Source organism: Mobula hypostoma, chromosome 1 (assembly GCF_963921235.1).
Source record: "Mobula hypostoma chromosome 1, sMobHyp1.1, whole genome shotgun sequence".
NCBI classification, from domain to species: domain Eukaryota; kingdom Metazoa; phylum Chordata; class Chondrichthyes; order Myliobatiformes; family Myliobatidae; genus Mobula; species Mobula hypostoma.
In genome coordinates, this window is record NC_086097.1 from 213,361,983 (window position 1) to 213,389,008 (window position 27,026).

General features: G+C 39.0%; 1 protein-coding gene and 1 long non-coding RNA gene across 6 annotated transcripts in view; one reads left to right on the forward strand and one right to left on the reverse strand.

The window, feature by feature from the left end:
* Positions 1-9,186: 9,186 nt before the first annotated feature.
* Positions 9,187-15,046, reverse strand: LOC134354807 (uncharacterized). Of its 2 annotated transcripts, none has more exons than XR_010019892.1 (3): positions 14,833-15,046; positions 14,202-14,297; positions 9,187-9,325 (listed from the first exon to the last, which is right to left on the reverse strand). It is a non-coding gene; the product is annotated as an uncharacterized LOC134354807 (long non-coding RNA). The 2 variants fall into 2 exon arrangements; XR_010019893.1 differs by lacking the exon at positions 14,833-15,046 and adding an exon at positions 14,698-14,768.
* A 186-nt stretch (positions 15,047-15,232) lies between these two features.
* Positions 15,233-27,026, forward strand: part of chd7 (chromodomain helicase DNA binding protein 7) — a 236,865-nt gene continuing 225,071 nt past the window's right edge. For all 4 annotated transcript variants that reach the window (XM_063064050.1, XM_063064060.1, XM_063064079.1 and 1 more), the window contains exon 1: positions 15,233-15,493. The gene's annotated coding sequence lies outside the window, so the exon portion shown is untranslated. The remainder of the gene's footprint in view (positions 15,494-27,026) is intronic.

Consider the following 27,026-nt stretch of genomic DNA (forward strand, 5'->3'; position numbering starts at 1 on the left):
CCCATTTCATATTCTCCCACGAGCTCCATACTTATCCTAATCTATAGCTATCTTGAAACTTAAGTAGTTGTGATCACTGTTCCATAACCCCCACTGAAAGGTCAGCCACCTGGCTAGGCTCATATCAGATCGAGATAGCCCCTCTGCTTGTTGGACTATACATATTCATTTAAGAAACCCTCCTGCATACAACTAACAAATTTTTCACCATCTAAACCCCGCACTAAGGAGATTCCAGGCTATATTAGGGAAGTTGAAGTATTTCACTACAACTCTGTTCTTACACTTTTCCCTAAATCATCTGCATATCTGTTACTCAGTGTATATTGGGTGACTGTAACATAATCACATCAATGATTATACTTTTCTTATTTTTGAGTTGTACCCATGTAGACTCCATAGAGGAGGATGAGCCCGTTATATCCTCTGAGTGAAGTTGTGATTTTGTCCCTTAATAACACAACTCCACCCTCCCCTCACTTTGCTTTTCTAAAACAGTGAAACCCTGGAACATTCCTGTCCCTCTCTCAACCAAGTATCTATTATGGCCACAAATTTGTAGATCTATGTACTGATCCATGCTCTAAGTTCATTACCCTTGCCTGCAATGCTCCTAGCATTAAAATACAAACACCTCAACTCATCCATCCTATGTGCCTATTATATTGCTCCTGCCTGTTCTTGGCCATTACATCTACTTTACTCTAAAACCTTCCTCTTTCTGACTTGGTGCCCTATTTCCCATTCCCTTGCCAAACTAGTTTTAACCCTCCCAAATAGCACCAGCAAAGCTCTTATCCAGGATATTGGTTCCCCTCCAGTGAAGGTATCACACCTGCCCTAGAAGAGGTTCCATTGATCCAAGAACCAGAAACCCTGCTCCAATTCATCAGCCACTCATTCAGCTGTTCTATCCATTCCTACCCTGATTAGAATGTGGCACCAGGAGTAATCCAAAAATTCTGAGTTATGCTTTTTGCTTCTTTCCTAACTCCCCCAGGACCTCTTCCCTTTACCAATGTGCACTACAGGCTCTGGCTGCTTCCCCTCCCCCTTTGCGAATGCTTGACGCCATCACCTAGGAAGCAACATAGCTTCCTAGCAACTCTTTTGCAGCATAGAATCCCTATCTGTCCGCCTAACTAGTCTCCCATCGCTATTCCTTTAACTATACTTCTAAGACTCAGAGCAGGGCATAGTGCCATTGACCTGGCTATTGCTGTATTGTCTGGATAGGCCAACCCCTACCCACAGCAGTAACCAAAAGGGTATACTTGCTGCTAAGGGGAATGGTAACCTTTATCATCAACCTTGAGTAACGGCCCTCATTAACTACCCTTCCTTCACATTCTCAAGATTTTATTAGCTATTGTGCAAGATAAAATCAAATGACTTAACGAAGAACTGGCTATCTGTAATAGCAGTTGCATACGTTGTGGACTTCATACAGAAAGTTTGGTTCATTATGTTTGATTTTAAACTTTTTGGAGGTGCTGTAATGTCGCCTTCAACCAACCAAGAAAGTAAAAATAGTTCTGCAGTGAGTGCAATTTTGTTATCAATAATTGTCCAATAATTCAAGCAACTTGGACAATAATAGGCTGTTACTGTACCTGAATAACTGAAGCTCTGCAAAAGCTGATTCATTAGGTGTCACGGTTAGAGAAGGGTTATTTAAAATATTGAGTTGAGCACAATTTATACTATATCATAAACTAAATTGTGAGTCATTGACCTGAAATGCTAAATTTTTTTTTCCTTTTTTTCTATATATTAATACTGCTTGAACAAGATCTTGATTTTTTTTTGGTAGTATTTTTGTGGCTGGTCCTGTTGGGTTTCTGGTTAAGTTGCCTACTGGATAATGGATTTTGTGATAGTAATAGAATTGAACGTCAAGGAAAATGATTTGATAGCCTGTTATCTAAAATCATAATTATCAGGCAGCTCTTTGAAATATATGTTGTCATTCATCATGTCATCCTAAGCTGGAGTGCTAGCAAGACATGGTGCATGCTGACACAAACTGATTAATTAGCTGATGAGTTGCAAATGATACTGAATATACAGTGTAGTCATACAGCACAAAAATATACCCTTCAGCCCACTAAGACTGCACCAGCCACAAGTCTTTCTTATACTCATCTTGCATACATCCTCCTCTTCGCCCCATGTTCTTGACATCTCCCAAGATCCTATCACTTATAAGGGGCAATTTCCAATGGCCAATTAACCTATCAAAGTGCACACTTTCGGTAGGTGGGATTAAAGTGTCATACCTGGAGGGAATCTACGTGGTCACAGGAAAAATATACAAACCCCACACAGGAAAGGTTAGTGGACTTCAGGATGCGTAAGAGGAGCGAACACAAACCAAACTTTATAGAAGGACCAGAAGTAGAGAGCGTGAGCAATTTCAAGTTCCTGGGTATCAAGATCTGAGGATCTGACGTGATCCCAACATATCACTGCAGCTATACAGAAGGCAAGACGATGGCTATATTTCATTAGGAGTTTGAAGACATTTGGCTTGTCAACAATAACATTCAAACTTCTATAGATGTACTGTGGAGAGCATTCTGACAGGCTGCATCACTGCCAGGTATGGGGGCTACTACACAGGACCGAAAGAAGTTATACAGTTGCAAAATTGGTCAACTGCATCTTGGTACTAGCCTCCGTAGTACTCAAGACACTTTCACGCAGTGGTGCCTCATTAAGGCCTCCATCACCCAGGGCATGCCCTCCTTAATTGCTACCGTCAGGAAGGAGGTACAGAAGCCCGCAGGCTCACCCTTACCGATTCCGGAGCAGCTTCCTCCCCTCGACCATACAATTTCTAAGTGGACATTGGACCCATGAACACTACCTTTCAAAAAATATATATATTCTGCTTTTGCACCTTTTAAAATCTATTCAATATACATATATATTTAATTGATTTTTTTTTCTTTCATAGTATCATGTATCGCATTGAACTGCTGGTAATAAACCTGATTCTGAACCTCGGTCTCCACACTTGGAGGCAGTAACTCCGAAATCCTTGACGAAATACAGTAAATCTTTACTTTTACTCTTTACAGTGAAGGTAGTTGGGCTTTGGATATTGCAATGTTTTGAGCTTACTTAACTCCAACTGCTTTGATAGGCAGCCTGGTAAAACTGCTTCACTGCTGCTTACAAAGTGAGCAATTACTCTCATGTATGAATTCATTTCTTTTGTCCATGTTTAGATGAAAATTTAGAATATAATAATCCTGTTAGAAATTGATCAATGGATCATCAGCAATTAAGTACTACTTGATGGTATTTAACTTCGCTAACGTTTTATTAGTTATGAAGCATGGATTGAAATCTGAAGCCTCTGTTTTTGATCTTTCCGGGGGTTAAACCAGGCTCTAGCATAATGGATGGGGTGAATCTCATGAGTGGAGAATTCTCCATTTTGGTTGAAAGTTATAACAAAAACCTTAGTTTTTGTACTTTTGAGATGCACTCTTCCATTATTAAAGTGCCAATAGCGTCCCCATTTCTACTTTTCACTTCCATTTGTCATTATCAAGACCTTGCTTAAACAAAAGTTAAAGTAGGTATATTACAGCTAAAAATTCAAGTCTAAGAAAGTTCTGTGCAAAATAATCTATAAATTCAGCTCTGATTTAACTTGGGAAGTCTAATGTGCCATATTTGATCATGCAACAATAGCATTCACAACTTCTCTACTGCTATGCAGATTTTCATAGGAAACGGTGGTAATTTGATTGATCGTGGAACTCGTAGGCAGAGGCCTTAAACTATTAATTTAGAAGTAAATTTGAATCCTGTAGGACCTGAAGAATTAAAATAATTCTGAATCTGTAATGGTGATGAGCTTGTCTGCCATCCTACCTCAGTCCAGTAACTTGAATGTGCTTGAATCTTAAATGTTCAGTGAAATAGGCAGTCATTCACGGATTAATCAGGTAGGACCTTTAGATCCTTTCGATGCCATCAACATCAATATTCCATTAATAATGGAATAAGGGGCCTCAGGACTCTCATCGCCAGGTTCAAGTAGTCATTATTTCACCTTCAGGCTCTTGAACCTAGTGGGGCAACTCCCCTGTGCCTCATCACAATCTATGGTTTCACTTTCAAAGGCTCATTTCATTTTATTGATAATTATTACTTATTTATTTATTGTTGTCATTTGGACATCAGTGGCTTGTCCATGCTGTTGGGTGCAGTCTTGTAGTGATTCTACTATGGTTCTTGGATTTACTGAATATGTCCGCAAGAAAATAAATCTCAAGGTTGTATATGGTGATACATATGTACTTTGAGAATAAATTTACTTTGAACAGGATGTACCGTATATAACAAACTGACGAGTGGTATGTGTGACACAAATGTCGTCTAAATTTTAACAGATTCTGAAAGAGTCATCACACTCTGACTTTCAATATTATCACTGCTCACAATGCTCTCCAACATAAGCAGCTGAATGTCATTAACTATGCAATGCACAGGATCAATTCAAGAAACTTCAAAAAATCCACCCAAATTAAATTATAAATAAAATTTTAAATGAAATACTATAAACAATTTGTTTAGGAACTTTTTATTATATAAAAGTTATAGAACATTAATTAACCTGTCATGGTGGGCTGAAGGGTCTGTACATGTTGGAGGAATTGAATAAAAATGTATTTCTTAAAGCCATATATCAATTAGTTAAGTGGTTTTAACCCCCAGGTTATTAATTATGAGATAACTGTTGAATTAAAAGCAGTAATGGCAAACCCTTCTTGCTCGAGGTGCCAGGTAATGCAAGTGATCTTCAAAGACTATTTTAATACTTGGAGCACTGCAGAGTGTTCCACCTGGAAGCAAACATCTCTACTTCTGACCTTAATGCTATAAGGAAAGCCACTGAGGAAGTCACTGAATATCATTGGGCCAAGGTCACTCTCCTCAGGAACTCAACAATATACCTGGGATTGTAATAATCAGCCTCTATCTACAGGCAAAAATTATTTTTCTTCACCAATTCCCAGTGAATTTGGTTTTACTTTAACCCCTTTTCCATAATGGTTAAAATAGATGAAATATGAATAAGTCTTGTGGTTATTTGGCCTCTATTTAATAAAAGCAGAGCTTCACATTAATCAATTTTACATCACTGTTGTCCCCTTGTTCCATTTCAATGTTTAATTCCACCTGTGCCCTAAAAAAAAATTGTCTTCAGTACAAGCTTTAGTGGTTTGGGAAAGGCAATTCCTTTGAATGAAAAATCATTCTGAAAAACGATCTCGTCCTTTCCTGGCATATGACGAATAAACTTTTCTCTGGCTTCCAGAGGGATACAAATAACCATTATAACCAACACTTCGATGATAAATTCCACCATCTTCATCAAGATGCCTAGGCATATCCAGTCCTGTGGTATTTATACTCCCATAGTCTCTCCTGATGGGTTAGTTCTCATCCAATAGGTTTCTGCTCTCCCACCTTGTTTACACTCAAATTCCAGTTCTTAGTTAGGGTGATGCCTTTATCTTCTCCTCGTTTCATTTCAATGGCTTCCTTTACCAGGCAGTCCCAACAGCCATTGGTGCAGCACAGTAGTTTTGTGCCATCAAAGTCCATCCTATGTCCATTGTGAATGCAATGTTCTGCTACTGCTGATTTCTCCACGTAACGCAAATGGATACATACACCTGTGCTCCTTGATGCAGGTGTCCACTGTACATCCCATCTGGCTGATATGCGCTGCTCCACATTCCCAAGGAATCATGTAAATGCCAGCTGACCTGAGTCAAAGGTCATCTTTCACCTGCATAAGCTGTAATGATCATCTTCATGGGTTTATGGATAGTATTAATCAGGTCGTTCTTCAGGATCCTGGTGATCCTTTCAGAAACCATGGAAATAGAGGCAGAGTTTGTGATTGAAACCTCAGTTGTAATCTATACCTGCACCTGGCTGGAAGCTGGAGAAGAGTTCATTCATTAAAAATAATTCTCCTTAGCCCCAAACGCAGCCATTTTGTCTGATTACGGTCACCTCGACAAAGGAAACAACTTACAAGCATCTACCTGGTCTAGACAGACTGAACTGTTTTTTTAAAAAAGTAAAAAACATCTCCCATGCTTTAATTGCTTTAGAACACAAACCTTTTCTACTAAATCTACAATATAACAAATCTCTCATTTCAAGACAACCTTGCAAACTTCTACTAACCCTCAAGTGAGATGAAGACTGCAGATGATACATCAAATGTGATCCTATTGAAGTCCAAATGAAATCCCTTGTACTAAACACTATCAAACCATTCTCCTCCTATATGCTTGCTATATTTTAAAGATAATTTTCAGTAACAACTGCAAAGACATCTCTCTGAAGACTGATATACAACTTCACAGCTCATACACTCCATCTTTCATTTTCTTGTCCAATGATTTGACCTGTCAAAATACCCTCTGAATCTTCCTAAAGCCAACTTTCCAACCAATTTTGCAATATTAGCAAAACAGGATTGCCCTGTATTCAATACCCTCATTCAAATTATTGATATAGATTTAAAAAATAACAAGAATTCCTTTGACATTTCACTGGTTACACCTTATCATTCCAAAAATGATTAACAACTTCCTCCTGTTTCCTGCCCATTAAACAAATCTCGATCTATGTTCCTACTCAATCCCATGAATATAGTTATGATGTAACAACGTACTATAATACCTTATTGAATACCTTCTAAAATCCAAATATACTAAATCAACTGGTTCTCCAGTTACTCACCCAAGTATTTTAACAGATTTGGCACAATTTCCTGTGATCAACTTATTTCAGGTCTTAGTAACATGGACCAAACAACATGTTACTTGAAACACAAGCCTGTGTCAGCGTCAGCATTCAAGCAGCAGGCTGAAGAAACTAGGTGTAATTTGTGACATGTTAACCTTGAATTAGATCATGCATTTAAGTTGTACTCCTGAGACTTCAGCAGACAGATAATCCAGGCTGAAGGGATGTTTCATAATGAGATGTTAGATTTTTTTTTTCATTTAATAAACCAATGTACTCTCGCGTGGATCTTAAAATCACATTCTTGAAAAAAGGAATTTCTCTCAGTGTTTTAATCTATATTAATTGTCCAATAAAATCATTAAAAAGATTGGCTGTTATTTTACTCATTGCTATTTATGGGACATGGTCAACAAGAGTTGCTACATTTTCCTACATTGTAACAATGACCATTCTCACTAGACAAACCTGTAGTAGATGGAGTTCACTGCAATGTTAAGTGATATCATTCACTTCAGATCAAAGTTCTACACATTCATTTAATCCTTGAAGGTGAGATTAAGCAGTGCAATGCTAACGGACTTAAGCACACAATTCACTAAAAGCCAGCCAACAGGTAAAGATGCAAAAACTTCAAGAAAGCTTCAAGTTGGAATTCAACCCAAGGAAAATTCTTTTAGTTGATTGAGCACTGTGTTGAGTTTTGGAAATCCAATCATCTGGACAGAGAAACTGACTTCAAATAGAGTACTGTTTTATTATTGAGGAACTATTTTCTCCTAATAAAAAAGTCCAGAAGAACATATTCTTAAAATTAGAGATGAGCCATCTGAGATTAATGAGGAGCTTTTTAAAATTACAAAATGATACAAAGATTTCTGAACAACTGGATTACTATAGTAAAACCAATCCACAATCCGGGGTGCTACAGGGATCAGTACTATTTTAGTGAGTAGGATGAAGAGCAAATGTACTGTAAGCAAAGTTGCTAATAAGATTGGTTAGAATGTTGAGGATTAAAAAGATTTTAAAAAATGTGAAAGTATCTGCAAAAGCATACAGATAAGGTAAGTGAATGCAGGCAATTTTTTTTAAAAAAACAGACAAAGCAAATTATTATTTGAACAAGACTATAAACACGTAATATAATTGGATCTGCAGGTCCAAATATATGAAACAAAGTTAGCAAAGTACGGTATGTAACATTTACCTTATTGCACAGGGTACAAAACATAAAAGTGGACCCTTTGATACAATTTGAAAACCACCAATTAAACTGTAGCTGGAGTATTGTTCAAAATTTTATCTTTTATGTTTAAGAAAATGCATTTGCAATGGAGATATAGCCAGGTTCATGGAGTTAATTCTACGGACAAAAGGGTTGACATATGAAGGTGAGCAGATGCAGTTTACTCAAATACAGTTTAGAAGAAATATTTCATTTTCTTGAAGCAAAGTTTTTGAGGATGATTGTTAAGTGATGATAGAGGATGTATGCCTTAGCGATGCTGTCCAGAACTAGGTACAATAGTTCTGCAAGTAAATCCAGATTCATATCAATGAAATTAAATATTCTAATCTTCATATATAATTGTATTACTTAATAAAACACCAAAAGGCTCAAAACAAATAATGAATTAGAATATCATCCAGAATAAACTGGATTTGAGAGTGTGATAACTGAATTACGGTTAAAGATTGTTTAAACAATATATTTACTGGGTTTTTGAGAGTTTGTACTTGTTCTGCCGTCAGAAGGGAAGGGTGTCATTTCCATACCATGAACTAATCTTCCTTTACTACCAGAACCAGTATTAGAAATGAGCTTCCTCTGGCACTCATTGAACTATGAATTTACCATACGAAGAAGCAGTGAATGACATTACTGCAGTTTGCTTTGAATTCCCACACCATATGTGGGCATTAACAGCATATGAACATTTTATATTCACCTCTATATGCTCACGAGACATTGAGCTGTTATATTTCTGGTAGAGAATGTGTGCTGGATAGTGCATCTAATATTCTAAGACCATAAAAAAACAGAAGCATGAGATTAATAATTGGCCCTCACAACCTGCTTCACCTTTCATCAAGATCATGCAATCGCCCATATCACTGTATTCCCTTGATATATCGAAATCTACTGATCTTCATTTTAAATGCATTAAATAATTAACACTCTGTGGCCCTCTATTGCAAAAAATTCCCAAGATTCACCACCAACTACATGAAGTAATTTTTCATCTCGATTCTAAATGGATTTCTTCGTAAGAAGTAGATCAACAGTGCATATTGTGCAACAAATGTGAGGTGCCCAGGCTTTGTCTTGGACGCCAGTTTTACACCCAAAATAGAGCTCATTGGTTTTCTTAATGAGGATCCACGCTATGTCTTTGAGATTTGAGCATATACTTGCCACAAATATAATGGAAAATTGTGGCTGTTGCAACATGGGCCATTTTGCATATCATCAGACCGTGAAAATGAGAATAAAAACAGAAATGCTGGAAATTCTCTGCAAATCAGGAGGCATCTGTGAAAAGAGAAAAAGAGTTAACATTCCAGGTTGAAGAGTTCTCAGTCTATGTCAGATTAACCCCAGTCCTGCACACTCCACCTTTTTAAACCAACCTTCTGTATTGATCCAAATATACTGCACATCTTGCCTAGGACTCACCATGCATTCACAGGAGTAAGTGTGCAAGTGCAAGTGGCAGAAGTTGTTATAGTGTAAGAGGGGAAGACGGTAACATTGTTCTGCTAAGATTCTGGCATAAATCCCCACCCTCCATTGGTGGTCTTGAGAATGAGGGTGATCTCATAACATGGCACTGTGTAGAGTGAATCACCAAGGCAATGTACAAAAGCCGTCTTTGGCAGATAATATCGCCAGGGTTGGGACAAGTATTACAGCCAATCAGCATTGAGATGTGGGGCTCGTAACCATTTCTTGAATGTGATAGTAGCAGCAAGCTCACCTTTATATCCAATTGGACTGTACTGTAGTAGTTTTATGTATTGCACTGTTACTACTGCAACAAAAAGTAATTTCATGACATATTTGAGTGATGACAAACATGATTCTGACATGGGTCTCTATTGCAGACCAAGTGTGGGAAGAGGGCAAGGAGAGGGGAATCATGGCTGGAAAAAGGCGAAGCAAGAGGGGAGGGGGCCAGAAACACTAGAGAGACATACTGCAATGACCAATAAATCAATTGTTTGGAATCAAATGACTTTGCTTGGTGGCTTAGGGCTGGGAATGTCTGCACCTGTGCCACCCTCCTGCACGGCATTCCTGCTCTGCCACCTGTCCCACACTCTTCCTGCGGTGCACCACCTGCCATTCCCAACATCCTCTGCTTCCACCAGATTTATAAATATGCTCTCTGCTCCACATTGACAAATACAGTATATACACCCAAGATTTTTACACAGTACTTGTATATAGAAGTAGGGTAAAAATGCTTCAGATTCATGGCACAACACAGGACAGCCCAAGGAAATGTCTAGGTAGGATAAGTACCAGTAACTGTTTGGACTGCAGGTCTAAGAGCACTGCAACAAATCAGTGCTCTAGAAGGTAGCTCTAAGTGGAATATCCATATACACCACATCCACTGGTCCCTGTTGTATAATCTGACACAAACAGGGTCCCCCCCCATAAATCCATGTTGACTCTGCTCAATCCTTTTATTATTTTCAGGTTATTCTCATGTTACATCCCTCACTATAGATTCAAGCAACTTTCCCTCTAACAGGTCAGTTGTTCAATTTTCTTTCTCCCTCCCTTAAATAGCTGACTTACATATGTTGTCCTCCAACCAGACAATTCCAGAATCGAAAGAATTTTGGATAATGATAACAGCATTATAATCTCTCTTGCCACTTCTTTCAAAGCTCCTGTATGTGGATCATCAGGTACTTGGGTTTCATTAGCTTTGTCTCACCAACTTAATTTTAATTTTACTGGTATTCATTTCCTTCAGTTCCCATTCTCATTTGAACCTGGTTCTTTGGTATTTCTTGAAGATTTTTCATGCCTTCCTCCATGAATACATACACAAAACAGTTACTTAACTCAACTTTTGTTTTCTTAAGCTTCAATACAAATTCTTCTGCCAAATTTTAAGGCCAAAGGCATTTGCTTTTATTTGTCTTCTTTTTATTTCTTTTTACACAGCTACAGCTGATGGAGTGTTTCAATCTCTCTTGCCCGTTTACTCTCATATTGTATCTTGCCTTTGTTTATCAATTTTTAAATATTTCTTCGAGTATCAATCCTCCCAATCCTCAGGCCTACAGTTATTTCTGGCAATTTTAAGCTCCTTCTTCTTTAGATTTCTTGTCAGCACAGATGGGGACCATTTTTCCCACTGAATATTTGTGTCTCAAAAAGGGAAATACCCTCCCCCCAACAACAAATTAATCCTTAATAGCTTAAATGCTTTCCATTCCAATCAATCACAGGACACTCTCTCATGTTCATAGTTTGTTAAGATTTAATAATCTTTAGGTCTTAACTACTTTGCTTCCAAGCTCACTGTAAATTTCTACCTTATTATGGCCATTCTTCCCCACAGGCCCCTTTACAACAATTAGTGAATTTTGGTTAATTGGAACACATCAGAATAATTGCCCCCATTAGCAGAAATTTCATGTTAATAGTTAAAAAGGTATAAAAAATAGAATCTACCATTTAACTGAGTAACAAATTATGTATTTAAACGAAGGAGAACAAATTACAACACTACCGATATTACTTAAGTACTATAAAGCCGTATTAGTTTGTAATGGTTATCGACAAAGGAATTCATCAAGTTTACGTTGGCATGCTCTTTTGATTGACTGTAAATGAACAAAAACAGATGACACTTCGTGCAGATTAATAGACTGCCTTCATTTCCTTCCTGCATGAAGTAGTGTCATAATCAAACAATAAACTTCTTCCTGGCATCTTGTGTAGACACTAACTCAGGTTCAGTTGTGTCATCATCACTTTCCACATCTTCATATTGCCTGCTTTGATGTTCTGACTTTCAACGACTGCATTCTCTAAATCTTCATTTTCATTGTAACATTCAAGATGATACTTTCAAATTCTTCGTAGTTCCTAACTTGTTAAAGTAGTGAAGTTGTTTCATTTTCACTGCCAGCATCTCCAAGCCTGAATGCTTGAAACTGCAGTGAGCAAAAGAGCTTTGAATTGTCTTGCTGCTTATTTCTCACCAACTGTCAAACTGTAAAAGGTTAAGCCTTGCACTCACTTCCTTGGTTGTTGAAATGCCAATAGATGTTCTACAATTGCTTTGAAAATATTATTCACTAACTTTCCACAATACAATGCCGAAGTTTTTATTGTTTCCCCATATCCATTGGCTACACCAAGGATGTTGTATGGGCAGGCAGAAATTCCAGCAGGATGTTTCTCAAACATTCTACAGTACATTAGGGTGGGCTGCACAACTGTCAATGAGCAAAAGAATTCCACTGCAGCTCTGTATCCCAATTCATCAACCGTTTCTTAAAAATTTTCAGAAGTCATCCACATATTCTTATTAGCATAATGATCGATTGGTAAACTATCCTTTCTTAGCCCCTTAAAGCATTGAGATTTAACACTTTTCCCAATAATCAACAATTCATTTTTATCAGTTTCTGACATATTTGAACAGTTTTCTTTGAACCTGATCCATTGTTTTCTTTGAATTTGATAGTATTGTGTGTTTGTCACAAAATGGCCTGTTTTGTTGGTGTCGTAGATATCAATTGCATGAAAGTTTTAAAGTCAGGAGTTTTGTAAATTTACACGTTTCTGCAATTACAGTATCAGCACTATCTTTCTCAACATGTGCTTTCTTGAATTTAACATGGTGACTACATTTCCATTGAGACAACCATCTGTTGCTTTATAATCTTTGTGACCCAGCTTCTCAGCTAGCCTCTGACTTGTTTTTTTTTTAAACATTGTGTACCGACACGCACACCTTTGGCTTGTGTCAAATCTTTTTGTGGCATCTTGGTAAGGATCTCAAAATAAAAAAGTCAAAATAATAAAAAAACAAAAAGATCAAAAATCACTCCTTGTTGAATCAGCATCCAGTGGCCCAAACATAACAAGCACATACAACTGACTTTACCTGTTTGCTCTAAGCACAGTATAATGCCTAGCAGCCACACAAGTAACTGTCTCTTGTCCCAATTAAGCAGCATAGTGTCCTAAATATATGAAAGGAATCCTGGCTATTTTCTTGATTTGTCATTAAGAAATGCTCAAAATAAGCAGCTGCTCCAATTAACCAGAAACCACTATTTAACCCATTCTCATAGCACAGAACAAATCTGAACTAGTTTTTTTCCCCTTACTGGATTCCTCAAGCAAGATAAACTCACCGCCATTCTGATTACATCCATTATTAACAAAGCTACACCGCCTCCTTTTCCTTTTTGTCTGTCATTCCTAATTATCAACATCCTTGCATGCTGAGCTTACATCTTTGGTCAACCTTTAGCAAATTTCAGTAAGAGTATATGGTATTAGTTAATTTACTTGATTTTGAACACTGCGAGCATTTTGTTGCAACACCTCTGTATTTGCAATTTAAACATTTTTTCTGTACTTTGACCCCATTTGTTGCCCATCTATTTATTTCACTTACTACTTTTCTAACCTGCACTTTCCTTTTTGAACTTACTTCGGAATTCAGATGCACAGCAATTCTTACTGAGGTAAAATCTCTCCAATTTTTACTTGTTTCACTTGTCCCAGAAAAAAAAGTTGTGGATTGCCATCAACTGAGTGCAAGGTTTTCTAAATTACTCTCAGAACTCAGAAATCTTTATCCCTCCCCCCTGGACCATTTTATCACCTATATCATTGATCCCACCTACTAGTTATTGGTATGAAATAGATCATTTTTAAATGTTATAAATTGGTAAATTTGGTAAATTTATTTTTCATACACACCGTTTCATATGTTATTTTCTAGAACATATTCTGAACGTATACCAGGTATGATGAAGCTTTTTTCATAAAACCCAAAATACTGCAGTTGTTATGAACAGAAATTAAAACGAAAATGCCGGCAACACTAAACAGTCGGACAGTATCTGTGAAGGACAAAACTAATTTCTTCTCTCCGCAGAAGCTGCGTGAGTAGTTAAACATTACAAGTTACTACTTAAACTCGATTTGTTATTTTATGTTAAGCCTGAATTTACAGAATCCCATTTATATTTTATAACGTCCGAGATAATACGTAATGCTTATTATTAAACAAATATCGCTTAGTAAAACGAGTGTCATTTACAAGTGTTTTATACTGCGCACACTTGGAAATGGCTGCCCCAAGGCGTACAGTGCACCTGCTGCACGAAAGGGTATTGCACCTTGTGCCACGTTAACTTACGTCAGAAAAAAAGCTGGGTTTGAAACGGATGCCAGGTCACTTGTCGCAAGATTGTCCTCAGGAGAGAACAGCAGGTGGTTGCGAAGTAGTCTGCATCTGTTGAAAAAGACATTTTGCCATGTACATTCACCGCGCACAGTTTAATTCGGCCGCGCCTGACAGAAAACACAAAATCAACCTGCTTGTACTAGACTACAGCTTGTGCCGAGGAAGGGCGGCCGTGCCGCGCCGCACCGCACGGAGCCGGGGACGGAGGGCGCGGGTCCATTTTATTGTTCACGCGTCGGTCGGTAGCCGAAATAAACAATGATGGCTACACAACACAGAACAGAGCGCTCTGGCACCCGGGCTCCGCCAGAAAGGGGACCCCCGCCCCCGACCCCGCCCGCGCCCGAGCCTGAGCCTGCTTTACGGCAACACAACCCTTATTATCCCCGTGTGGGACGGTAATTGCTGTCGGGACAGTTGCCTATCGGGGCCGGGGCCACGGCCGCACCTCAGGATCCCCTCGCACGCTCATCTACGTAACATAACGGGCATCGGGGCAAAATCCGGGCCCTTGGACGTGTAAACATACGTCAAGGCCGATTGGCTCAGATCCATCAGGGGCTCGCGTCAGCTCATCACTAACCTGCCATCCCATTGGTAAACGTAAGAGAGGACACATTTCCTTTTCATTCCCTTCCCCTGCATTTGAAAACCGAAAGATAAAAATTATTCTAAGGCTCTGGAGCCAGAAATGGAAAGAAGCGAAAGCCCTCTCCACGGCCGGCTGGCGAACAGAGCCGTTAAAAGCCCGAGCCCTGATGTTTGAATTTATTTTCTTCGGGCCCGTTTTCTGCGTTCGCGGCCGCGTGCTCGGGTGGGGGAGGTGGACGCCCAATCGGGAGGCTTCATAGAAAAATGCAAATGAGGTCCGTTGACGTGAGTTATAGAGCACGTAAACGTGTGGTCGGGGTCGCGCACGCAGAGCGTGGCGCGCGTTGTAGGGGGACAAGAGGAGGAGAAGAGCGGCGAGCACGCGCGGGGGAAGCCGGGGCTCCAACTTCTGGTGAGAGAGAAATAACACAAAGGAGTGAGTGAGTGAGGACAGGCGGCGAGCGAGAAGATTATCACAACTATAAAACACGCGTGAAGCGCCGCTGGGGAAAAAGACTAATAAACTGCTTGAAAAATAAAAAAATAAACCATTTTTTAATTAACGATATCTAAAAAAAGGCACGAGCGAAAGAAGAGTGTGGAAAAAACAATTTATTTTTTTTGTTTTTTTAAAAAAAAGGAACACCAACAAAGTAAGTACAGAGAGAAAGTGTGTGAGAGTCGGCGGTTGGGTCGAGTTAGAGGAAATTTGACTGTAAATAAACATGAAAGGACGGGGAGGAGGAGGTGGGGGCAGGCGGTCAGCGAGATTACTAACTACCACTACTGGAGAGAGTGCGTTGCCGCTGGCAAAAGCAGCCATTAACATTTCATTAATAGAGCTGCGCTGTCCTCATAGCCAGCAGTGAGTTTGCTTGTCCCTCTCTTGTAATAATTGAGTATCGGTGTACCGTCCTGTTCTGTTCTGTGTGCTCTGATTGTGGGGTTAGTTTAAGTTTCTCTCTCCCTCTCTCGCTGTGTATGTGTGTGTGGTTTGGGCGCTCGTGGTTCCCACAGGTCACCGGAGTGGACTCGAATGGTTTGAGCTAGTTTCTCTCTCTCTCTTTCTCTCTCTCACACACTCACATTCACACACACACACACACACACACACACACACACACACACACACACACACAGCTGCCGCCGCTGAGGGTCGAGGGGTGGGGGGAAGCACTGGCCACCGAGAGGGCTGTGAGGGCCACGGACTTGTGAGATAATGGAGCTTGGCAGCGCTGCGATAAGGATGGAAGAGCCTTTAAAATATTTCTTTTTGAGGAGGGTGAACTGTTTTAACTTTCAGCTCAAACAGCGTGTTTAATGTTTCCGTTACTGTTTCCTTTGCCAGTCGTATTTGAGTAACACCCACCAAAAGGCTGAGATTAAAAAGGCGCTTCTCTTTGTGGTCGGTTTCAGTCCTGGTTAGTTGTTCTCTTGGACCAGCCAGTGATTTTGTCTGATGAAGAATGTGGTCTGAAAGAAGACCTCGGGTCTTTAGAATCGAGTGTGTTGTTGGTAAGCTGGGCTTTATAGACACTTTGCGCTACTGTAAAGCCCAAGCTATGCGTGAAACTGTAGATCTAGATCTACTTTTTCATTCATTCATTTGCACCGTGTTCGAAATAAGTGGATTGTTTCTTTTAAAATTGTTAAGTGTGTGCGCATGTGTCTGTGTATATTTCAAAACTGAGTTCAAGAGAAAACTGAAAACACGTGCAATTGTGAAAACGTAAGGAGTAAAAAAAAATCAAGGTGAAGGGGGCAATAGGGAATGTAAGGGGAGGGGTAGATCCCACACGGCACTCGAGCACTGGCATAACATTTCACCATCATCAAGGGTTAATCATCCATGTTTGTCGTTGTCTTCGGCGGCAAGGACACACACACATTCACACATTGTAAACCTCTTTGTTCGGGGCGGGGGGGGCAAAACATGCGTGCACACTTTTTAAAAATAAAAAAAACTTGCAGGTTAGCTTTCAGATTTCTTTCACCCTCTGTATATTAAATGAATTATAAAACTATTCCCATGCATTTCTCAGTAAACTAACTTTTTTTCCATGAGGAGGATGGGAGCTCTCCAGTCGTTTGTTTGGTCAGCGTTTTCTCTCTGGACAGCCTGTACACAAAGAATCGCTCTTAACCTAAGATGGCAGCTTAATTTGACTCCGGTCATTGACAGTAATTATAAGAAAGACTCAAGCTATCCCGTCCTTTGGCTCCGTCAAGCCCCCACCATCCTGCTGGATTTAAGACTGGATGTTTTTTTAGGGTGGCGGCGTCGTCTTTCTTTTAGTGGTGTAATGATTAGTGGATTTTTTAAACCTTTGTTTTAAGAAAGTGACTTTGAACTGGAAATAATCTGATAATGTATTGAATGAGTGGCATTCTTGGAGAAATCTACCTGCCCAGCTAGCTACCGTGGAAGGCTGTAGGTGCTTGGCTTCTACCTATGGAAGTTGAAAATATTGTAATGTACGATCTGTGTTTATGAAATTGAAGTGTACATTTGGCTTTATTCGTGATGTTGGGGCAGTTAAGTTTAACCAAGTGGTAGTTATTTGACCCATGCCTATAAAGAATTAGGTTTGAGCAGCTAAGTTTTGGTGGTGGATAATCATCCTTTGGTGAACTGGAATTTTTTTTTATTTTTAGAAAACTTCATTTGAAGTTTTTTAGACTATATCTGCATTTAAGATCTTGCTCATCTCTTGTCAGGTGTCCTAAGTTGTAACTTGTAGTGTGATAGACGTGTACAGATTACATATGGTGGAAACCTGTATCATGAATTATTTTAAGTTATCTGCATATAATTCTTTAAATGTTAGATATACTACAGATTTGAAAAGAGTTGTATTAAATTCTTGGTAAATCATGGAACATTGCTAGAATAATTTATTACAGGCCGATTTAGATTATTAATACATAATACGAAATATTAAACTTTGTAAAGCTTTGTTTAAATTAGTTTATGGATTGCATAAATAACTGACACTGACATTTGCAATGTGCCTCAACTTTTACAACGTTCCTTAGTATTTGTAAATTAAATGAGCAATGTTCATAATGCATCGGCAATCTGCAGTAGAATTCTGGTTTTCAGTCATCTCGTGTGGTCTATTAGTTTGAGAGCTTTAAGATAATGTTTGTTAGATGCATATCAACTATGGTTAAATAGGAGAATTTGGAAGTGTATTTTTAAGATATGAATGTAATAAACATTTTCCTGTGTGACACTTTGATATACCTATTCTACAGTTTAATATTTTCCATGCTAGTTATCTGAGTTGAGCACCATTCAATTGTTGCCCTGCTGCAAGAGATTTGATTCCACTTTGTTTTTGTTCCTTGTAAGATCTTTGTAATCCAATGTACAAAATATGAAATGGAATAACCTTTTCTAAATACTTGAGCTGTTTCCATTAGGATGTAAGTAAACTGAAGTTCAGATATCCAAGCAATGGGCAAAATTTGGTTTAAAGAGGTTTAATTGTGTATAGTAATGGATTATATTTGGGCTGAATTCGTTTACTTGGATTGGATGTGACATTTTTTAACTAGTTTATGACTTACAAGTTATTGATTCCTCAATTAATCTTCATCACTCTTAAAGCACCAGTACTCAAATAAGGGATTCCTTTATGCATCTGTATTAGGTGAATCAATGATTTTTCCCCACTATCTTTCTCTATTAGTTAACTCACCCCAACTTGTTTTCCTTTTTAGTGCTGAGAATGCCTTTTCCTGTCATGAGGTGCCCCTGAGCTTTAAACAGCAGTGAAGTACTTGTTTCTTGTACAGTCAATGATGCAATATAGGATGTGTCATTTTGTGCACAGCAAGCTCCTACAAATAGTTGTCATAAACAGTAAATCTGTTTTTGTGCAGTTGATTTGAGAGAATAATTTACCTATTGCTCTTAGCAATAGTCCTAAGGGGTACTTCAGCTTATGAACTCATGGAGCCCTGGTTTAATCTCATTTGAGCAAGCCAGTCTTCAACATTGCACCTTTACTTTAATTCTGATAGACTTCAGTGGTGTTGAGGTTTTAGTCTCTGAACTAGGGCAGATGCACAGCCTCCTGAGATGTTTGTTATTATGACTAATGCTTCACATATAGAATGGTTAAGCTGTTGATGTGAAAGGACTGGATGTGATCCTTGTCCTTCTCTACTAATCAATCTACTCCTGTTTGATCTCCACTTCAAGGCTGCATAGGTGAAGTAAGGAGAAGCTATATGAACAGAAAGGGCAGGAAAGAATGCATTGAGAGACTGGTTGAAACATTGTTGAAGGGGGATCGTGTACAGCAGAAATGTTAGCATTTCTGATCTGCTGCTGAATTGTAAATTTTATGTTAAAAGGCCTTATAAATGGAGTATAAAGCAACTTTATGAATAGCTGTACAGATTTAAGGTTTGTTTTTGAAGTACATAAAGTAATTGTGACATTTTTGTGTACTTGTTACCTGCATCAATCAGTTAAGTTGAAATGCAGAAATGAAAAACTGTTCTATTACAGGAAAATATTAAGTAAAGGTGCTGGGGAGGTTCTTTATTGTCTTTGATTTTAAGCTTTTATGTAAGTTATTATTGGCAATGTGTATTCTGAAGTGTATACGTAGAAATAAAACATAGGGAATAACTAGGATTTAGATTTTATCCAATGATATTTGCTGTACAAATCTGGAAGGAGTTAACCATGTCTATTTTTTCACAAAACAGGCCATTCAGCCCAATGACCCTGTATTGTCTCTGGGTCCTGATTCCAATTTCCCCACTTACCTTTAACCTATTCTCACTTGCATGCACATCAACTCCCACTGATTCTCCTGACACTTGACTTGCAAAGTGGTCATTTACAGTAGCCAATGAACTTGCCTACCAGCATGTCTTTGGTATTTGGGAAAAATCTGAGATGTGTGTGAATCCATCTTGTCACAGGAACTCAGATCCACAGTGACAAAACTCTGTCAAGATTAAGCCTAGGTCACCAGAGATCTATGGTAGCAGTTCTAGCCCCTGTACCATCCATGCATTAGTATCCAGATGTTCCCTAATTCTAATATTTGCTGTAACCTTTAGAACTTTTAAAGCTATTTATACTTCACAGAAAATAATGAGCTGTTATTCTATATCTCTTGAATTCTACATTTATAATCAATATATTGCTTTATGAAGTTGAGATAAGATGTTTATCAATATAATTAGCAATATTTTACCTTTTCCTTCTGGTCTTTTAGTTAGTAGATAGGCAATATTTCCTTGAAAGAAAGGACACAAAGAAAATTTCAATTAAAGATATTTGGTCTCTAAACATACAAGACTTTTTTTTTGTTGGATTTGCTATCCATTTATGCATAGTTATAATTTCTGTTGTACCACAATTAAAACAGTTCAGCATTCTGAAACAACTATTGCATCATTTTAATTTATATATTAAGTCGGTGGTGAGGAAGGCAAATGCAATGTTGGCATTTATTTGAAGAGGACTAGAATATAAAAGCAAGGATATAATGTTGAGGCTTAAAAGGCACTGGTGAGGCTTCACTTGGACTATTCTGAGCACATTAGGGCCCCTTTTTTAAGAAAGGATGTGCTGACATTGGAGAGGTTCATGAGAATGATTCCAAGAACGAAAAGCTTCGCGTATGAGGAGCAATTGATGGCTCTGGTTCTTTGCTTGTGGAATTTAGAGGTATGATGGGGGAACTCTTTGAAACCATATCAAATGTGAAAGGCCTACATATAGGATATGGAGAGGATGTTTCCTATGGGGGGGGGGCAGTGGGACTCTCGGACCAGAGGGCACAGACTCAGAAGAGGGACTTGCATTTAGAATGGAGATGAGGAATTTCTTTAGCCAGAGGGTGGTGAATCTCTGGGATTTGTTGCCATAGGCGGCTGTGGAGGCTGAGTCACTGGGTGTGTTTAAGGCGGAGTGAGAATGTAAAAGATTACGGGGATAAAACAGATGAGTGGGGTTAAGAGGGAAATAGATCAGCCATGATGAAATGGTGGGGCAGACTCAGTGGGTTGAATGGCCTAACTCTGTTCCTGTGTCTTATGGTCTTTTTGTTTCTGTCCATTCGACTGACTGCATATTGTATCTTCTCACCAGTCTGTGTGTGCGTATACTAAGTTCAGCATCTTGATACCAATGGCTGACAATGATTTTCCTAGCTTTGTTCTAGAAATTTGCTTTGTGTATCTAGTATTTCTAAGGAAATTCGAAGACTTGGGGAAAATGAAAATGAGATAACAAATTGGGAGTTTCTAAAAGCTTGCTTTTATTCATTCCTGTCTCTGCCTTTTGCAGTCTACCTCCAATGAAGAAAATGACTGTCATTCTACATTTCTCCATCCAAGTAAAGTTAGGTCAGAGGATGGGTGTCTTGTGGCAAATGCAAAGTTAGCATTCAGTTCAAGAGGACTAGAATATAAAAGAAAGGATTTTCAAGTCATTGACCAGACAGCTTTGGGCCCCATATCCAAGAATTGGTGTATTGGCATTGGAGAGGGTCCAAAAGAGTTTTACGAGAAATAACCTGAGAATGAAAGGATTAATGTGTGAGGTGCATTTGCTGACCCGCTGCAGTTTTGAAGAATGAGGAGGAGTTCCATTGAAACCTGTCAATTACTGAAAGGCCTAGATAGAGTGGATATGGAGAGGATGTTTCCAGTAGTAGCAGAGCCTAGGGCCAGAGGGCACAGACTCAGAATACGAGGATGTCCCTATAGAACGGAAAAGAGAAGGAATTTCTTTAATCAGGGGGTGGTGAATCTCTGGAATTGCTACAGATGGCTGTGTAGGTTGATTGATTGGGTACGCTTAAACTGGAGGCTTATGGGTTCTTGAACAGTAAGGGAATCAAAGGTTATGGGGAAAAGGCAAGAAAATGGGATTGTGGGGCAAAATAATCATCCATGATAGAATCATGGAGCAGTCTCGAAAGGCTGAATGGCCTATTTCTGCTCCTATGTTTTATGGCAAGTAGCACATCCTGACTTTACTAGCCCTTGCACTGTTACTTGGTTCAAGTTAGAAATTTGATGTATTAGGCTGTTTCCAAGATAAGTGCTGCTCTAACTATACATGAAAAGGCCAATGTCGTTCTGACCAGGTTGTTTGATACCTCATCCTTCAATTTAAATATTCATGCCCTCTGCCACTGATGTACTGTGGCTGCAATGAATGCCCTCTGCAAGATGCATTACTGCAATTTGATAAGATTTTTTTCTGTGCTTTCCCAGGTCTGTGATCACTACTGGGTAGGGCGACATGTGAGTCAGAATCCTGAAACATGCACTATTGACATTGTTTCATTGTCATGGAACCAGGATCAGAATTTTAGAAATTCCAACCTATAGCCATGAATGTGCTCCTTCAAGAGGTGACTTGCCACCCTTGTTGAGAACTCTTTGCCATTTCTCCCATCCTAAAATCCTTTAAATGAGCTGATCAAGTGCTTATTGCATGCTGTTTAATGTTGCTGCTGTTGGTTTTAATCCCGCAGGTGCAATTTTGTTGTCTGGTGGATAATGAAGTTCTGATCATGGAAGAATTGTCTTATCTTGCACAATATCCAAATGAAGCTTAACCAACTTTCACAATTTTGATTGATCCCTCTGATTGAATCTGACTGTATGCACTTCAAGTCCTTTAAAATGAATCTCAGGCCTTACCAAATCTACAACCTTACGTTTGTGTGTTCACCTCTCAATATTTTGACACATATTCCAATTTATACATAATTGTAGCTTACTCTGGATAATTACAGTTTTTCTCAAAACTCCAGGAGCACATCTCTTATTAAAGAATTTTGCTGAACCCATTTCATTCAATGTTAATATTAAATCCTTTTGCAAAGTCTTCAGCCAATTTCCCCCTTTACATTTTGCTCCATTTTTTTGTTTGCACTTCTAACTGTTCCAACTTTTGTTTGTGCTTTTACAATCTCTACCTTTCAAGACTTTCTAAATTCTAAGTTTCCTTTCCAATTCCTTCTGTGGCACTTTATTGAGAATCAGTTGTGGCTTATTTGTGGACATTATTGTCACTAAATTCAATTTGACCTCCAAAGATGTGAGCAAAAGTACTAATAAATACATAAATTGGTGATGCAGACTTTTAGCTGAGATGTGAAACAATCTGCTTTCTCAGATGGATGTAAATGATCCCCAAGGCACTATATTGAAGAGCAGGAAGTTGTCCTCTGTATCCTAGCCAATAATTATCCCTCAATCAACATCACTAAAATAGATTGTCTTGTCATTATCACATTGCTGTTTGCTGGAGCTTGCTGTTCACACATTAGTTGTCGTGTTTCCTTGATTACAACAATGATTGTGCTCCATTGGCAATGCAATGCTTTGGGTGTCCTGTGGTTGTGAAAGGTGCTGTATAAATTGAACACGTTCTTTATTTTCTGAACCTACCTGTTCTTAGTTACTGCCCTTAAACATTTTGCTTCCACTTTGTACTATTGATTTTTTTTCCAGAACCTGTGGACTTGATGATTTCAGTTTAGGTATACATTGAGTGTAAATTGCTTTGGAGAAATTAAAACGGAGTTGGGTATTTTGGATAATATTTGTGATGTTTTTTATTGGTACAAGTCTGAATTGATCAGACTCAAGTTTATTGTCACTGATATGATGTGAGAATTGTTTTGCAGCTGTAGTACAGTCCAAAGACAAAGCTACGAATGGCAAAGGATAAAAAGGATAAGACATTTGTGTTCATGGCTTTATAGACCATTCACATATCTGAAGGTGGAAGATTTCTACAATGTCATTCTAGTATCAGTGCATTGAGTATAGTGTTTTGGTACATTTGTCTTCAGTTTGGTTTTGAAATGCTACATAAAATTTAATATTAGTACTCTCTGGGGTTCCTTGTGTTCCTAAAGTTAGTGTTGGTTTTTAACAGGTAGGTATAACCAGGTGGCTGTTGGCCTCTTGTCTCAATTACATCTTGTCTGACACTAGGAATAGGAAGATGGTATTTATCCCTTACTCCTTCCTACTCATCCCATCAAATGAGCAGATTGTTGATCTGTGATGTAACTGTCAGCATTCTGATTTTTAAAGTTTCTAAGTACATACAGTGCGGATTTTAATAAGTATTCACCCCCTTTGGAAGTTTTCATGTTTTATTATTTTACAACACTGAATCACAGGTGATTTAATTTGGCTTCTTTGACACTGAACAGAAAAAGACACTTTTGTGTCAAAGTGAAAACATTTAAAACACAAAATAATTCATTGCATTATATTCACCCCCCCCTCCCCTTAAGATGACACACCAAATCATCACTGGTGCAGCCAATTGGTTTTAGAAGTCACATTAGTTAAATGGAGATCTGTTTTGGAGCTTGTGTGCAGTCAAGGTGTTTCAATTGAATTTCGTAAAAATACACCTGTATCTGGAAGGTCCAACGGCTGGTGAGTCAGTATCCTGGTAAAAACTACACCATGAAGACAAAAGAACACTCCAGGCAATACCGCAAAGGTTATTGACAAGCTCAAGTCAGGAGATGGATACCAGAAAATTTCCAAGTCACTGAATATCCCTTGGAGTACAGTTAAGTCAATCATCAAGTTGTATAAATCTTTCTAGAGCAGGCCATCCTCAAAACCTGAATGACAGTGCAAGAAGGGGACTAATGAGGGAGGCCACCAAGAGACCTATGACAACTCTGGAGGAGTTGCAAGCTTCAGTGGCTAAGATGGGAGAGGCTGTACTTACAACAACTGTTGCTTGGGTGCATCACCAGTCACAACTTTATGGGAGAGTGGCAAAGAGAAAGCCACTGTTGGAAAAGAAAATTCAAATGAAATTTCATCTAGAGTTTGCCAGAAGGTTATGTAGGACACTGAAGTCAGCTGGAAGAAGGTTCTATGGTCTGATGAAACCAAAATTGAGATTTTTTTTTGCCATCACTGTCTGGCATAAGCCAAACCATACATCATCAAAAACACCCCATCCCTACTGTGAAGCGTGGTGGTGGCACCATGCTGTGGGGTGCTTCACTGCAGCAGACCCTGGAAGGCTAGTGCAGGTAGAGGGTAAAATGAATGCAGCAAATACAGGGAAATCCTGGAGGATAACCTGATGCAGTCTGCAAGAGAACTGCGACTTGGGAGGAGATTTGTTTTCCAGCAACACAATGACCTCAAGCATAAAGCCAAAGCTACACAGGAATGGCTTAAAAACAACAAAGTTAATGTCCTGGAGTGACCCAATCAGAGTCCATACCTCAATCCAATTGAGAATTTGGCTGGACTTGAAAAAGGCTGTTCACTCACGATTTCCAAACAATCAGACAGAGCCTGAGCACTTCTGTAAAGAAGAATGGGGAAAAATTGCAATGTCCAGATGTGCAAAGCTGATAGAGACCTATCCACACAGACTTAAGGCCGTAATTGCTGCCAAAGGTGCATCTACTAAATAATGACTTGAAGGAAGTGAATACTTACGCAATTAATTCTTTATTTTAAACTTGTAATTAATTTTGATCAGGATGTAGAGATCTATTTCACTTTGACATGAGTCTTTTTCTGTTGACCAGTGTCAAAAAAGCTAAAGTAAATCCACTGTGATTCAGTGTTGTAAAACAATAAAACACAAAAACTTCCAAACTTTTTATATTGGTTTTGTAATGTCACCATATGCAGATATACTCAATAAATCCATAACATAATAACCATAACATAATCAGTAAAAGACTGCAAGCTCTTGGGTGTTCAATCAGTGTGCAAAAGGCAAACTGTGCTAATGCATAAAGAAATAATAAATAAATAAACAATGTACATTGAGAACAAGAGATGAAAAGCGCTTGAAAGTGAGTTTGTAGGTTGTGGGAACATTTCAGTGATGGAGCAAGGGAAGTTGCATTAAGTTATCCCTTTGGTTCAGGAGCCTGATAACTGAGGGGTAATAACTGTTCCTGAACCTGGTAGTGAGCTCTGAGACTCCTGTACCACCATCCTGATGGCAGCAGAGACAAAAGAGCATGGCCTGGGTGGTGGGGGTCCCTGATGATGGATGCTGCTTTCCTGTGACAGAGTTTTGTGCAGATGTGCTCAGTGGTAGGGAGGTATCTACCCAGGATGGACTGGGCCGTATCCACTGCTTTTTGTTGGATTTTCCATTCAAGGGCACTGGTGTTTCCATGGCAGGATGTAATGCAGCCATTCAATATACTCTCCACTACACATCTACAGATGTTTGTCGAAGTTTTAGATGACGTGCCAAATCTTTGCAAACTCTTAAGGAAGTAGAGGTACTCGTGTGCTGGACCCAGAACAGGTTCTCTAATATAACATCAAGAAAGTTAAGGTTGCTGTCCCTCTCCCCCTCTGATGAGGACTAGCTCATGGACCTCTAGATTCCTTCTGAAGTCTATAGTAAGCTTCTTGGTCTTGGTGAACTTAAGTAATCAATTGTTATGGCACCACTCAGCCAGATTTTCAATTTCCTTTCCATATGCTGATTCATCACCACGGTTCATTCGGCCTATGACAGTGGTGTTCATCAGCAAACGAATATGGCATTGGAGCTGTGCTTAGTCGACAGTTGTAAGTGTAAAGCGATTAGAGCAGGGGGCTAAGTGCACAGTCTGGTGATCTGAACTGACTGGGATCTGCAAGTGTGGAAATCAAGGATCTGATTAGACAAGGAGGTACTGAGGCCGAGGTCTTGAAGCTTATTAGTTTTGAGGGGATGATGGTATTGAATGTTGAGCTGTAGTTGATAAAGAACATCCTGATGTATGCACCTTTGTTGTGCAGACATTGCAGCGTTGGGTGAAGAGCCAGTAAGATGGCAGCTGCTGTGGACCTGTTGCTCTGGTAGGTAAATCGAAGCGGATCCAAGCTGTTTCTCAGGCGGGAGTTGATATGTTTCATTCTAAACTCTCAAAACACTTCATCACAGTGGATGCAAATGCTACTGGACGTTAGTCATTGAGGCAGGTCACCATGTTCTTAGACATTAGTATGATTGAAGCCTGCTTGAAATAGCTGGGTACCTCAGACTGCCGAAGCGAGAGGTTAAAGATCCCAGTGAACATTCCAGCCAGTTGATCAGCGCAGGTCTTTAGTACTTGGCCAGCATTAAAATTATCAGTGAACCCAACATCAGTTGGCTTATGGGAAAGAGATTTCCAAACTGTATTTGGA